Genomic DNA, 11,579 nt, shown 5'->3' on the forward strand with positions numbered 1-11,579 from the left:
CCAAGCCCCAGAATTACATTCTCTTTAAAGCAGGCGATCTGCTTTCCAAGTTATTGCAGATGACAGTTTAAAATATTTGGCCAAGACATAACAAGGCTCATAGCTTTGCAGTTTGAAATATAGGTTTTCTTACCATCCACTGAGACAAAGCCCTATATATATAATATATATATATATAATATATATATATATATAAATGGTAGTATAGTATTTCCATTGCCATTTTGATATTATTTAGTGTGTAGGTTAAACTATTCTATCAACAGAACCCAAAATACTGTTGCTTAAATGAATTAGCAGTTTTTTTCTCTCTCTAGAAATAGTCCAGGAAGGGAGGGACCTGGTCCAAGAGGTCATCTAGGAACGTGGTTTGCCAGGGTGGTTCTCCATCCTCAACATGTGGTGTTCCTCTCTGGAGGAACTAAGCTGCTATAACAAAGATTCTCTAATAGTGGCTTAAATAAAATGAAAGTATACTATTCTTTCTCATAATAGTTCAGGGAAGGTATGCAGAGCTGGTGTTTCTTCTATGCTTGGATGGGGCAGCTTACTAGCATCTCTTCTGAATTTTAGAGAATGGGAAGGGAAAAGTGAAAAGGTAAAATTTAGGCAGGAGGTTCTGTCTTAAATAAGATGATAAAGAAATTGCTTATGCAACTTCTCTATTTCAATCGATTAAAACTTAGTCATAAAGTAAACATAGCTGCAAAGGAGCATGGACTAAGTTAAAATCTGGAAAGTGTTTCTTTTAATGAAGGAAGATAAGGAGAATGGATACTGTCAAAGTTCCATGGATACTGTTCAGTCCATCAAAGGGCACTGAATTTCTCTGTTTGGACCTGATTTGGAGAAGATACTCTCAGAAAGGACTAGAGACAGAATAAAGTGTGAAATGTATAGTGAAAACTTTCCTTCTTTAAGAAAATTTAGGGAGAGGAGTACTCTAAAGAGACCAAATGGAAAACCTGAATGGAGTGGGAGAGCTTTATTGCCTTAATAAAAATGACCCTCTCATGGTTCAAGTGTTAGACAAAGTAATATGGCACCTTCCATCAGTCACCAATCGTTTAATATTGGCTGAAAATACATACTCTGTTCAGGCTGAAAACACATTTGTTCAGACTGAAAAAGACGAACCCTCCAAGAATTGACATTTCATTGAATGAACATATATTAAAAACACATATTTTGAAAAATTTTTAGAAATTAATTTCCAAAACTTCTCTTTCACTTTCCTTTCATTCTGTTTAATTATCAATTTCTTTTTCTTTGTGCAATTGCCCTTATAGCTTAAGAAAAATCATCAAAAGTGTTCATCTGAATCTGTAAGTTATATGTTTTTCTACCATTTCTACCCATTAATTACTTTATTCCATATAAGCTATTCTGGTGCACTCTTCTGAAGAAATGCTCCCAAGTTGTTCTGGGATTCAGTGTGAAGATAGAAGCTCCATAAATGATGGCAGACTACTGGCAAAATTATTTACTTCCTGGAAAGCAAGCAATTTTATTGAAAATCATTTTATGCTACTCCCTTCTCACCTCATCATTTAGAAAATAATGTCAAAGTTACATTCAACAGTATGCCAACACATATATATGGAATCTAAGGGAAAAAAAAAAAGGTCATGAGGAACCTAGGGGCAAGATGGGAATAAAGACACAGACCTACTAGAGAATGGACTTGAGGATATGGGGAGGGGGAAGGGCAAGCTGTGACAAAGTGAGAGAGTGGCGTGGACATATATACACTACAAAACATAAAATAGATAGCTAGTGGGAAGCAGCTGCATAGCACAGGGAGATCAGCTCGGTGCTTTGTGACCACCTAGAGGGGTGGGATAGGGAGGGTGGGAGGGAGGGAGACACAAGAGGCAAGAGATATGGGAACATATATATATGTATTCACTTTGTTATAAAGCAGAAACTAACACACCATTGTAAAGCAATTATACTACAATAAAGATGTTAAAAAAATTACATTCAAATTACTTTAGATACACAAATTTATCAAAGCAACATTTATTCTACCACATACCCTATTTTCTGTTCATTCTTGTTACCAATGGACCAGAATTCTCACTTTACATTACCTCTCAAAGAAACAAAACACTTCCTGTTATACCCTGTGTAGAATCTGTGGTTGGTATTTATTACATCTTTATCATTATGTGAAAACAAAGATGTGTGTGTGTGTGTTTGTTTATATACCTGTGAAGGTTTACAAATACATAGAAAGTTTCTGAGAAAATAAAAAGACTGGAAGCTATTGAGTTAAATAAATAACATTTTGTTCCATTTTAATGTTTAATCATGTAAGTGAATTTCTTTATCATTATAAATTTAATAATAAAAGTAACTTAAAACTAAAATAAGTTTACAATAAAACCTGTAAAATAAGCATATATATTTAACAATCATGAGTTTGTGTACAAATTAATGAAATAAATACCATCTGGTGAACCTGTTTAGTTAACACTATATGACTACAACATAGCAGTTTTGATGATATCAGTTTTGAGAAAATAGTGCTCTTTCATGTTCTATTTGTGGGCAATGACAAATAACTAGATACTTTGCTTTTCACCTATTTATCATTATATAGAGAGTGAACAATATGAGTTCTCAAGATTTGAGGAAAATATCAGCTTTTACCAGGTAATTTTAAGTCCATAAGCCTACACTGACTGACTACTATGTTTTAAGTATGGTGGTACTTGTAGGATATATAAAAAGAAGAAATTCATTAGTGTCTGTTTGAAGGTAGAACATAATATATGTATGATATGTACATGGTTATTAAGCAGAATAATATTATTATGCTGTTAGTTATATAAAATTAGTTTTAGAAAACAGAGGAGAGATGACACTGACCTTGAGGATCTAGGAATTTATAAATCATGTGCACATGATATAAGCTTTGAAGAGTAGGGACAATTTAAACATTAGAAATGTAAAGAGAAGTGATGCTAGCATTATGGTGGCATAAGTCCCTCCTTTTTGCTTCACCCCACCCCCAACACCTAAAATTTGGCTTGCATCCACAAACAAAAGTGCCTCTATGGGAGTAGTGGGATCCAACATGCTAACAACACATGAGGAGTCTAACCCAGGGGTCTCCAACCCCTGGGCTGTGGACTGGTACCGGTTTGCAGCCTGTTAGGAACCAGGCCACAGAGCAGGAGGTGAGTGGTGGGTGAGTGAGTGAAGCTTCATCTGCTGCTCCCCATTGCTCCCCATCACTCGCATTACCACCTGAACCATCTACCACTGCCCCCCCGCCACCTGGTCCGTGGAAGAATTGTCTTCCACAAAACCAGTCCCTGGTGCCAAAAATGTTGGGGACCACTGGTCTAACCCACCTGTGCATCGGGAAATAGGCAGACAGATCTTGGACCAGACTGTGGAACTAGCAGGAGCCTGTTAACTGATTCAGATTCTCTTGCCTCTGGTGTGTGAGCACCTGGAAAACACTTCCTTGGGAAGTTACCCATGGATGACAGAGACCTTGTAGAAGTCAAGATTTCCAGAGGAGAAGTTTCAGTACTCAGTGGAGAAAACAAAACAAAACAAGTTTGGAGACATTGGAGTGGGTAAAGAAACTTTGACAGCCATCTTCCCTCTCCTCAAGGGGGTACAACTTAGAGCTAGATGAGGCCCATGATCTCTCCCATGGGGTAAAGAAAGAAAGTGAATGAATGCTGGAACTCCCCATCTGTGTGGGATGCTGCTAAAGAAATCAATTTCTATCCTTCTGTGCCCAGAGTATTAAAGCAGGAAATCCATGACTTGGGGGAAGAAAGACATCAGGAAAGAAGCCAACGAGAATATCAGAGGGCATTAAAGGGATGCTGTCCCTGTTGTATTTTGGGCTCTAGCAATAAGCATACTCACAGTCTGCTAGGAAAACCTTACCTAAAGATCTCCCAAATTGGCCTGCAGCATCACCAATTCCCTGTTGCTAATCCCACATCTCCCTCCAATCTTTAGGTAGCTCCCTGTGCATGATCCCAAGGGTGCTCATGAAAGCAAGCTCAGGTAGACAGGGAGCCTGTGCAGAAAACAGGCCAGGGGTTTCAGGTAGGTAAAGGAGAAACCACAATCTTGAGCTTTATCACCACCAACAGGAAAAAAAATAGGCTTCCAGCAGCAGGCCTGGTGAGTTCTAAGAACTAGAGAAAACATACAAGCTTAAGAATTTTGCCACAAGAGAGAAAAAGAAGTATAGAACCAACATATTCATACAAGGCCAGAGGAAGTCCCAGAATATATAGCAGAACCAAAAAAAGTATCTCTCACCTGAAGGCAGCTAGTAAAGACTGGGGGAGGTGGCTGCTATTTCAAATGTGGAAACGGAAACACAAAGCTCCAAGGAACATGAAGAATCAAGGACCCATGCCATCACAAGAAAATCACAATATTCCTCCAGTAACCAAAGCCAGTGACACAGAGATTTGTGACTTACCCATAAAGAATTCAAAAAATCTTTTTGGGAAAATTCAGTGAGCTATAAGAAAACACTGAAAGACAATTCAACAAAATCAGGAAAACAACATGAATAAAATGAGAAATTTAACAAAGACAGATATCATTAAAAAATAACCAAACAGAAATTTTGGAGCTGAAGAAGTCAATGAGTGAAATGAAAAATGCAATACAGAGCATCAACAGCAGAATAGATCATGTAGAAGAAAGAATCAGTGAGTTAGAGGATAAGAACTTTGAAATAATGCAAACTCAGAAGAACAAATAAAAAAGAATAAAACAGAGTAAAGGAAGCCTGTGTGATCTATGGGATACCATCAAAAGGACCAATCTGAATCACTGGAATTCCAGAAGAAGAAAAGTTGGAGAAGGAAGCTAAAAGTGTATTGAAAGAAATGATAGCTGAGTACCAAAGTGGGGAGAGACTTGGACATCCAAGTTCATGAAATTAACAGATCACCTCATTTTTTCAATCCAAAATGACCTTTTCCAAGGCACAGTATAATAAGATAATAAAAAAAAAGAAAAAGAGAGAATCTTAAAAGCAGCAAGATAAAAAAGATTATAAACTACAAAGGAATCCCCATTAGGCTATTAGCAGATTTGTCAGCAGAAACTTTATGGGCCAGGAGAGAGAGGGATGATATATTCAAAATGATGAAAGAAAAATACTGTCAGCCAATAATACTCTATCTGGCAAAATTATCCTTCAGAAATTGAGATCTTTTAAGACTTTCCAAGACAAACAGAAGCCATGGGAGTCCATTACCACTAGACTTGCTTTACAAAAAATGCTGAAAGTTTTTCAAGCTAAAATGAAAAGACACTAATTAGTAACATGAAAACAAAAATTTACAACACACTGGTAAAGGTAAATATATAGTCATATTCAGAAAACTAATTTTGCAATATGATGGCGCATTAACCTCTTCCCTATAGTATAAAGATTAAAGGTAAAGACTACTAAAAATAACTATCCCTATTAGTACTTGTTCAAAAATACCCAGTATAAACAGAAGTAAATTGTAACAACAAAAACATAAAAGCGGGGGGCATAAAGAGTCAGGTTTTTATATGTGAATGAAGTTAAGTTGCTCTCAGTATAAAATAGACTCAAATCAGTAAGATGTTTTATGTAAGCCTCATGGTAACTACAAAACAAAAACCTATAGAAGATTCATAAAATATAAAGGGAAGAGAATCAAACATACCACCATCAAAATATCACCGATCTGCTAAGGTAGGCAGCAAGAGAGAAAGAAAGGAAAAGTGGAGCAACAAAGTAGCCAGGAAGCAATTAATAAGATCCCATTAGTAAGTCCTTTCCTATTAATAATTACTCAAAATGTAAATGGATTGAATTCTCCAGTCAAAAAACACAGATGGATGCTTAAAAAAAAATGACTCAATTATACACTGCCTACAAGGGACTCACTTCAGCTTTAAGGATACAAATATGTTCAAAGGGAAGAGATGGAATAAAGATATTCTACACAGGTGGAAACAAAAAGAGAACAGTGGTAATAATACTTATAACAGATAAAATAGATTTTAAGCCCCAAAATAATAATAAGGCAAAAAAGGTCACTGTATACTTATAAAGAAGTCAGCTCATTAAGAAGGTATAACAATTGTAAATATGTATGGACCCAACATTAGACAACCTAAATATATTAAGCAAGTTCAAACAGATCTGAATGGAGAAGTAGACAACAGCACAATATTAGTAGGGGACTTCATTACCCCACTTTCTAATAGATTGCCCAGTTAAAAAATCAACACAGAAACTTTGGACTTGAACCATACTTTAGAGCAAATTGACCTAACAGACATATATAAAACATTCCATCCAACAGCAGCAGAATATACATTCTTCTCAAGTGCACATGGAACATTCTCCACGATAAATCATATGACAGGCCACAAAATAGTCTTAGAAAACTTAAAAACATTCAAATCATACCACGTATCTATTCTGACTACAATGGTATGAAATTAGAAATAAACAACAAGAGGAAAGATGGAAAATTTACAAACATGTGAAAACTAAACCACACAGTCCTGAGTAATGTAGAAATCAAAAGGAAAAAAATTTAGATATTAAAACAAATGAAAATGGAAACACAACATACCAAAACCTATAGGATGCTGCAGAAGCAATAAAGAAAGATTTCAAATAGACAACCTACAATTACACTTTAAGAAACTAGAAGAAAAACAAACTAATGCCAAAGTTAACAGAAGAAATGAAATGACAAAGATTAAAGTGGAAATAATAAAATAGAGACCAGAAAAACAAAAGATCAAAAAAACTAAGTGCTATTTTTTTGAGAAGGTAAACAATAGTGACAAACCTTTAGCTAGCCTAAGAAAAACAGAAAGGAATCAAACCAATAAAATCAGAAATGAAAGAGGAGGCATTATAACTGATAGCACAGAAATACTAGGATCATAAAAGATTACTATGAACAATCATATGGCAACAAAATGGGTAACGTAAAAGAAATGAATGTATTTCTAGAAACCTAGAACTTACCAAAACTGAAGCATGAAGAAATGAAGATTCTGAGTAGACCAATAATAAGTAAGGGATTGAGTTAGTAATCAAAAGCTTCCCAACACAGAAAAGCCCAGGACCAGATGGCTTAACTGGTGAATTTACCAAACATTTAAAAAAAATTACACCAATCCTTCTCAAAAATCTTCCAAATTATTGAAGAGGAGGGAGAACTCTTGAACTCATCTTACAAGGCCAATATCACCCTCATACCAAAGCCAGATAAAGACACTACAGGAAAAGAAAACCCTAATCTGATAACCCTGGTGCATATAAATGCAAAATATTAGCAAACTAAGTTCAACAGCACATTAAAAGGATTATACATCATGACCAAGTGGGATTTAACCTTGGGATGCAAGGGATAAATCTTACACAACATATGCAAATCAATAAATGTGGTGCACCAAATTAATGGAATGAAAGACGAAAATCGTATCATCTCAGATACAGAAAGAGCATTTGACAATAAACAACATCCTTTTGTCATAAAAACCCTCAACACCTTGGGTATAGAAGAAACATACCTCTACATAATAAAGGCCATATACTACAAACCCACAGCTAACACAATACTCAGTGATGAAAGATTGAACACTTTTCCACTAAGATCAGAAAAAAGAAAACAGTGCTACCTCTCACCACTGTAATTCAACCTAGTACTGAAAGTCCTATCTACAGCAGTCAGGCAAGATAAATAGTTAAAGGCAAACAAATTGGAGAGGAAGTAAAATTGTCTTCTTTGCAGATGATATGATTTTAGAAAATCCTAAACACTCAACCAAAACACTGTTGGAATTCATCAATGATTTCAGTAAAGTTCCAGGATATGAAATCAATGTAGAGAAATTATTTGTGTTTCTACACACTAACAACAAAATATCTGAAAAATAAATAACAAAAATCCTATTTAAAATAGAATAAAAAATTCTTAGGAATAAATTTAACCAAGGAAGTGAAAGATCTGTCCACTGAAAACTACAAGACTTTGATAAAAAGAAATTGAAAAGGATGCAAACAAATGAAAGACACAAACAGAGGAATAAATATCCCATGTTCTTGGAGGCATCACACGTTCTGATTTCAAACTACACTACAAAGCTATAGTAATCAAAATAGTATGGTATTGGCATGAGAAGAGACACATAAATCAATGAAACAGAATGAAGAACCCAGAAATAAACTCTTGCATATACTATCAACTAATATTTGACCAGGGAGCCAAGAATATTCAATGAAGAAAGAATAGGGGCTTCCCTGGTGGCGCAGTGGTTGAGAGTCCGCCTGCTGATACAGGGGACACGGGTTCGTGCCCCAGTCCGGGAAGATCCCACATGCCACGGAGCGGCTGGGCCCATGAGCCATGGCAGCTGAGCCTGTGCGTCCCGAGCCTATGCTCCACAGCGGGAGAGGCCACAACAGTGAGAGGCCTGCGTACCGAAAAAAAAAAAAAACAACAAGAAAGAATAGTGTCTTCAATAAATGGTGCTAAGAAATTGGGCTAACCACATGCAAAATAAATGATATTAGACCCCTATCTTATACCAGTTTCAAAAATGGGTTAAACATAAGACATGAAACCACAAATATATATAATGGAATATTATTCAGCTACAAGAAAGAAGAAAATCCTGCCATTTGTGACAACATGGTTGGACCTTGAGGGCATAATGCCTAGTGAGGTAAGTCAGACATAGAAAGACATATATTGTATGATATCACTTATATGTGGAATCTAAAAAAGCTAAACTCATATAAACACAAAGTAAAGTATTGTTACTAGGAGCTTGGAGATGGGGGAATTGAAGACTTGTTGGCCAAAGGTTATAAAACTTGCAGTTAGAAGATAAATATATTTTGGGGATCTTGTGCATAACATTGTGATTATAGTTAGCAATACTGCCTTATATACTTGGAAATTGCTAAGAGACTAGATCTTAAATATTTTCACAACTTAAAAGAAATGATAATTATGTGAACTGATTGAGGTCTTAGCTAATGCTACAATGGTAATTTGCATTGTAATATATATGTTTATCAAATCATTACACTGAACACCTTAAACTTAAACATTACATGTCAATTATGTCTCAATTTAAAATGAAAAAATAGCTGCTTAGGTTTAGAAGGTAAAAGCATATTCAGGGATCAGTAAAAAACCTGACACTATAATCTAACGTGTGGATAGTGTGCCCCAACACGGACACCTCCACAAAGACTGGGGTATTTACTGATCCCAGGCATTTCAGGAAACCTTCATCTAATCAGTAGCTGACCACTTAGCTGTGCAAAGGAGTGAGGTGGAATTGGAGACAAGAGTGAAGATTTTTAAAATATTGGAAGGACAAATCATAAAGAATTAAAATTGCCATGTTAAGGAATTTAGATATTGCTTCAAAGTTTACTGCAGAATATGTACTGGAAGAACATCTCCAGCACAATGTTTGAGAACATATTGATAATAGTGCAGTTAGTTATAGGAAGACAGGACTTATTCCAAATATATAAGTAATGTGAAAATAAAGTAAGAATAAAAATGTTCATAAGTTTCTATCCTTAATAGAAGTGACGTGATCAACTGGCATAGGGAAAAGAAGAAAGCATATTTGAGAAGAAGACACTTGGCTTTGGGTCCCTAGTGGACCTCTATTGGAAAAATGTTCAGCAGGCAGTTAGTAACTCAGCATATGGATCTCTGGAGAATATTTGGAATTATGGATGTATGTAGGGGAAATAAAGTTATGGAATTAGATGAGTTCTCCATGCCTAGAATGTAGAGCTGTCATTATTCAATACGTGTTTAACATTCTACAATGTGATAGTAAGTATGATAGGAAGTGAGGATACAGTGGTGAACAAAGCAGATGTAATGGCCCTAGTGGAACTTACTGCCTAGCTGGGCAGACAGCAGTAGGCAAAGAATTATACAAATATTCAGATACATACACTATGATAAGGTCCATCAAATAAATTCTCAGATCTACGGTAGCATAAAGTATTGTCTGAAGTTGATCTGGAAGCTCAAAGTAGGCTTCCTTGAGGAAATGGCCTCTGCACTGAGACTTGTAGTAGGATGAGAGAAATTAACCAGGCAAAGAGTGGTTCCTAACGAAACATGAAAAAGTTATGATGTGTTTTATTTTTTTATTTCTTTTCTAAATGTTTGTTTACTTAGTTATTTTTATCAGAGTGATACATTTAAAAAGTCAAATATCACTGAAAAAGTAATACATTGAGGTAACTGTTGAACATTGTGACTTCCTAAGTTTGGGCAAACAAGAGGCTAAGCAAAAGCTCACAAAGGAAAAAAAAAAATCTGGAGAATGAGATGTTTGCAGGGACTTTGAAAACCTCAAACATACTTCTGGGAATCTAGAAGACAAAGCATATATATGTGCATATTCTGTGTGCATGCCCAGGACTGTGTATGTGTTCAAGAAATAATCAGGGCTATATGATTTCACCTCTGAATAATCTTGAGGTTCTGCATAAGAAGGAAGTGAAGGCTAAGGCAGAGCTGTAAACCTCATGGCTGAGTGTGGATAGTGTGCCCCAACACGGACACCTCCACAAAGACTGGGGTACTTACTGGTCCCAGGCATTTTAGGAAACCTTCATCTAATCAGTAGCTGACCACTATGTGACTAAGCAGAGACTTCAGTGACCACACATGGCAAAGGATACAGACATAAAAGACTTAGTTTGCAAAAATCACTAAACAAACAACTTTACAGTAATTTTTGTTGTTCCTTTTATTTTTCCTGTACATTGAAAAAAAATCTCAATATTATCCAACTTGCTTTTTTCTTTTTAAATTTTTTTTAAGCTCTCTTTTTCATGATTGAGGTTTTCCTCATATTTCCTATTACCCATGGCCATTCATCATATTAAAGATTAAGACACTGAAAGCTACTTGGAAGTTCTGTATGTGTGAGAAAAGCCTGCTGACTGACCAGTCAGCTTGGCAGAAGAATGCTAAGCACTCAGAGAGGTTAGAAGAGTAGAGAGCCATGGCATTTTTTCCAAGACCACAAGGGAAGAGCATTCCTCGAAGAAGATGGTCTAGGGACTTCCCTGGAAGTCCAGTGGTTAAGACTCTGCACTTCTACTGCAGGGGGCACAGGTTCGATCCCTGGTTGGGGAATTAAGAGCCTGTGCAGCCAAAAGAAAAAAAAAAAAAAGAAATTAAAAAAAAAAAGAAGATGGTCTAGAACGGAAAATGCAGCAGAGAGTAAAAAAAGGCAAGAACTTACCAGAGGCTATTGGATTTGACAAAGAAGAGCCTGTTGAGAAAGGAATTTGGCTGTTGAGAAAGGAATTTCAATAGAATGTTAGAGGTGTAAAAAGAATGTCAGAGAATCAGTGAGAGGGTCAGTGGGTGGAGATAGTTTTTCAGGAAATCTGATTTTATAAAAGAGAGAATGAAGATGGATCATTGTTTGAAGAGAAGCCAGTTTTGGTGTGTTTGTTTTGGGCTGTCAATGTTAAAATTAAGCAAACCCAAAAGAAGCAAGTCAGTCATCATTAAACATTTTCA

General features: G+C 36.0%; 1 non-coding gene across 1 annotated transcript; it reads left to right on the forward strand.

Moving 5' to 3' along the window:
* Positions 1-11,113: 11,113 nt before the first annotated feature.
* TRNAR-UCU (transfer RNA arginine (anticodon UCU)) lies at positions 11,114-11,186 on the forward strand. The gene has a single exon. It is a non-coding gene; the product is annotated as a tRNA-Arg (tRNA).
* Positions 11,187-11,579: the final 393 nt, after the last annotated feature.

Source organism: Orcinus orca, chromosome 11 (genome assembly GCF_937001465.1).
Source record: "Orcinus orca chromosome 11, mOrcOrc1.1, whole genome shotgun sequence".
NCBI classification, from domain to species: Eukaryota; Metazoa; Chordata; class Mammalia; order Artiodactyla; family Delphinidae; genus Orcinus; species Orcinus orca.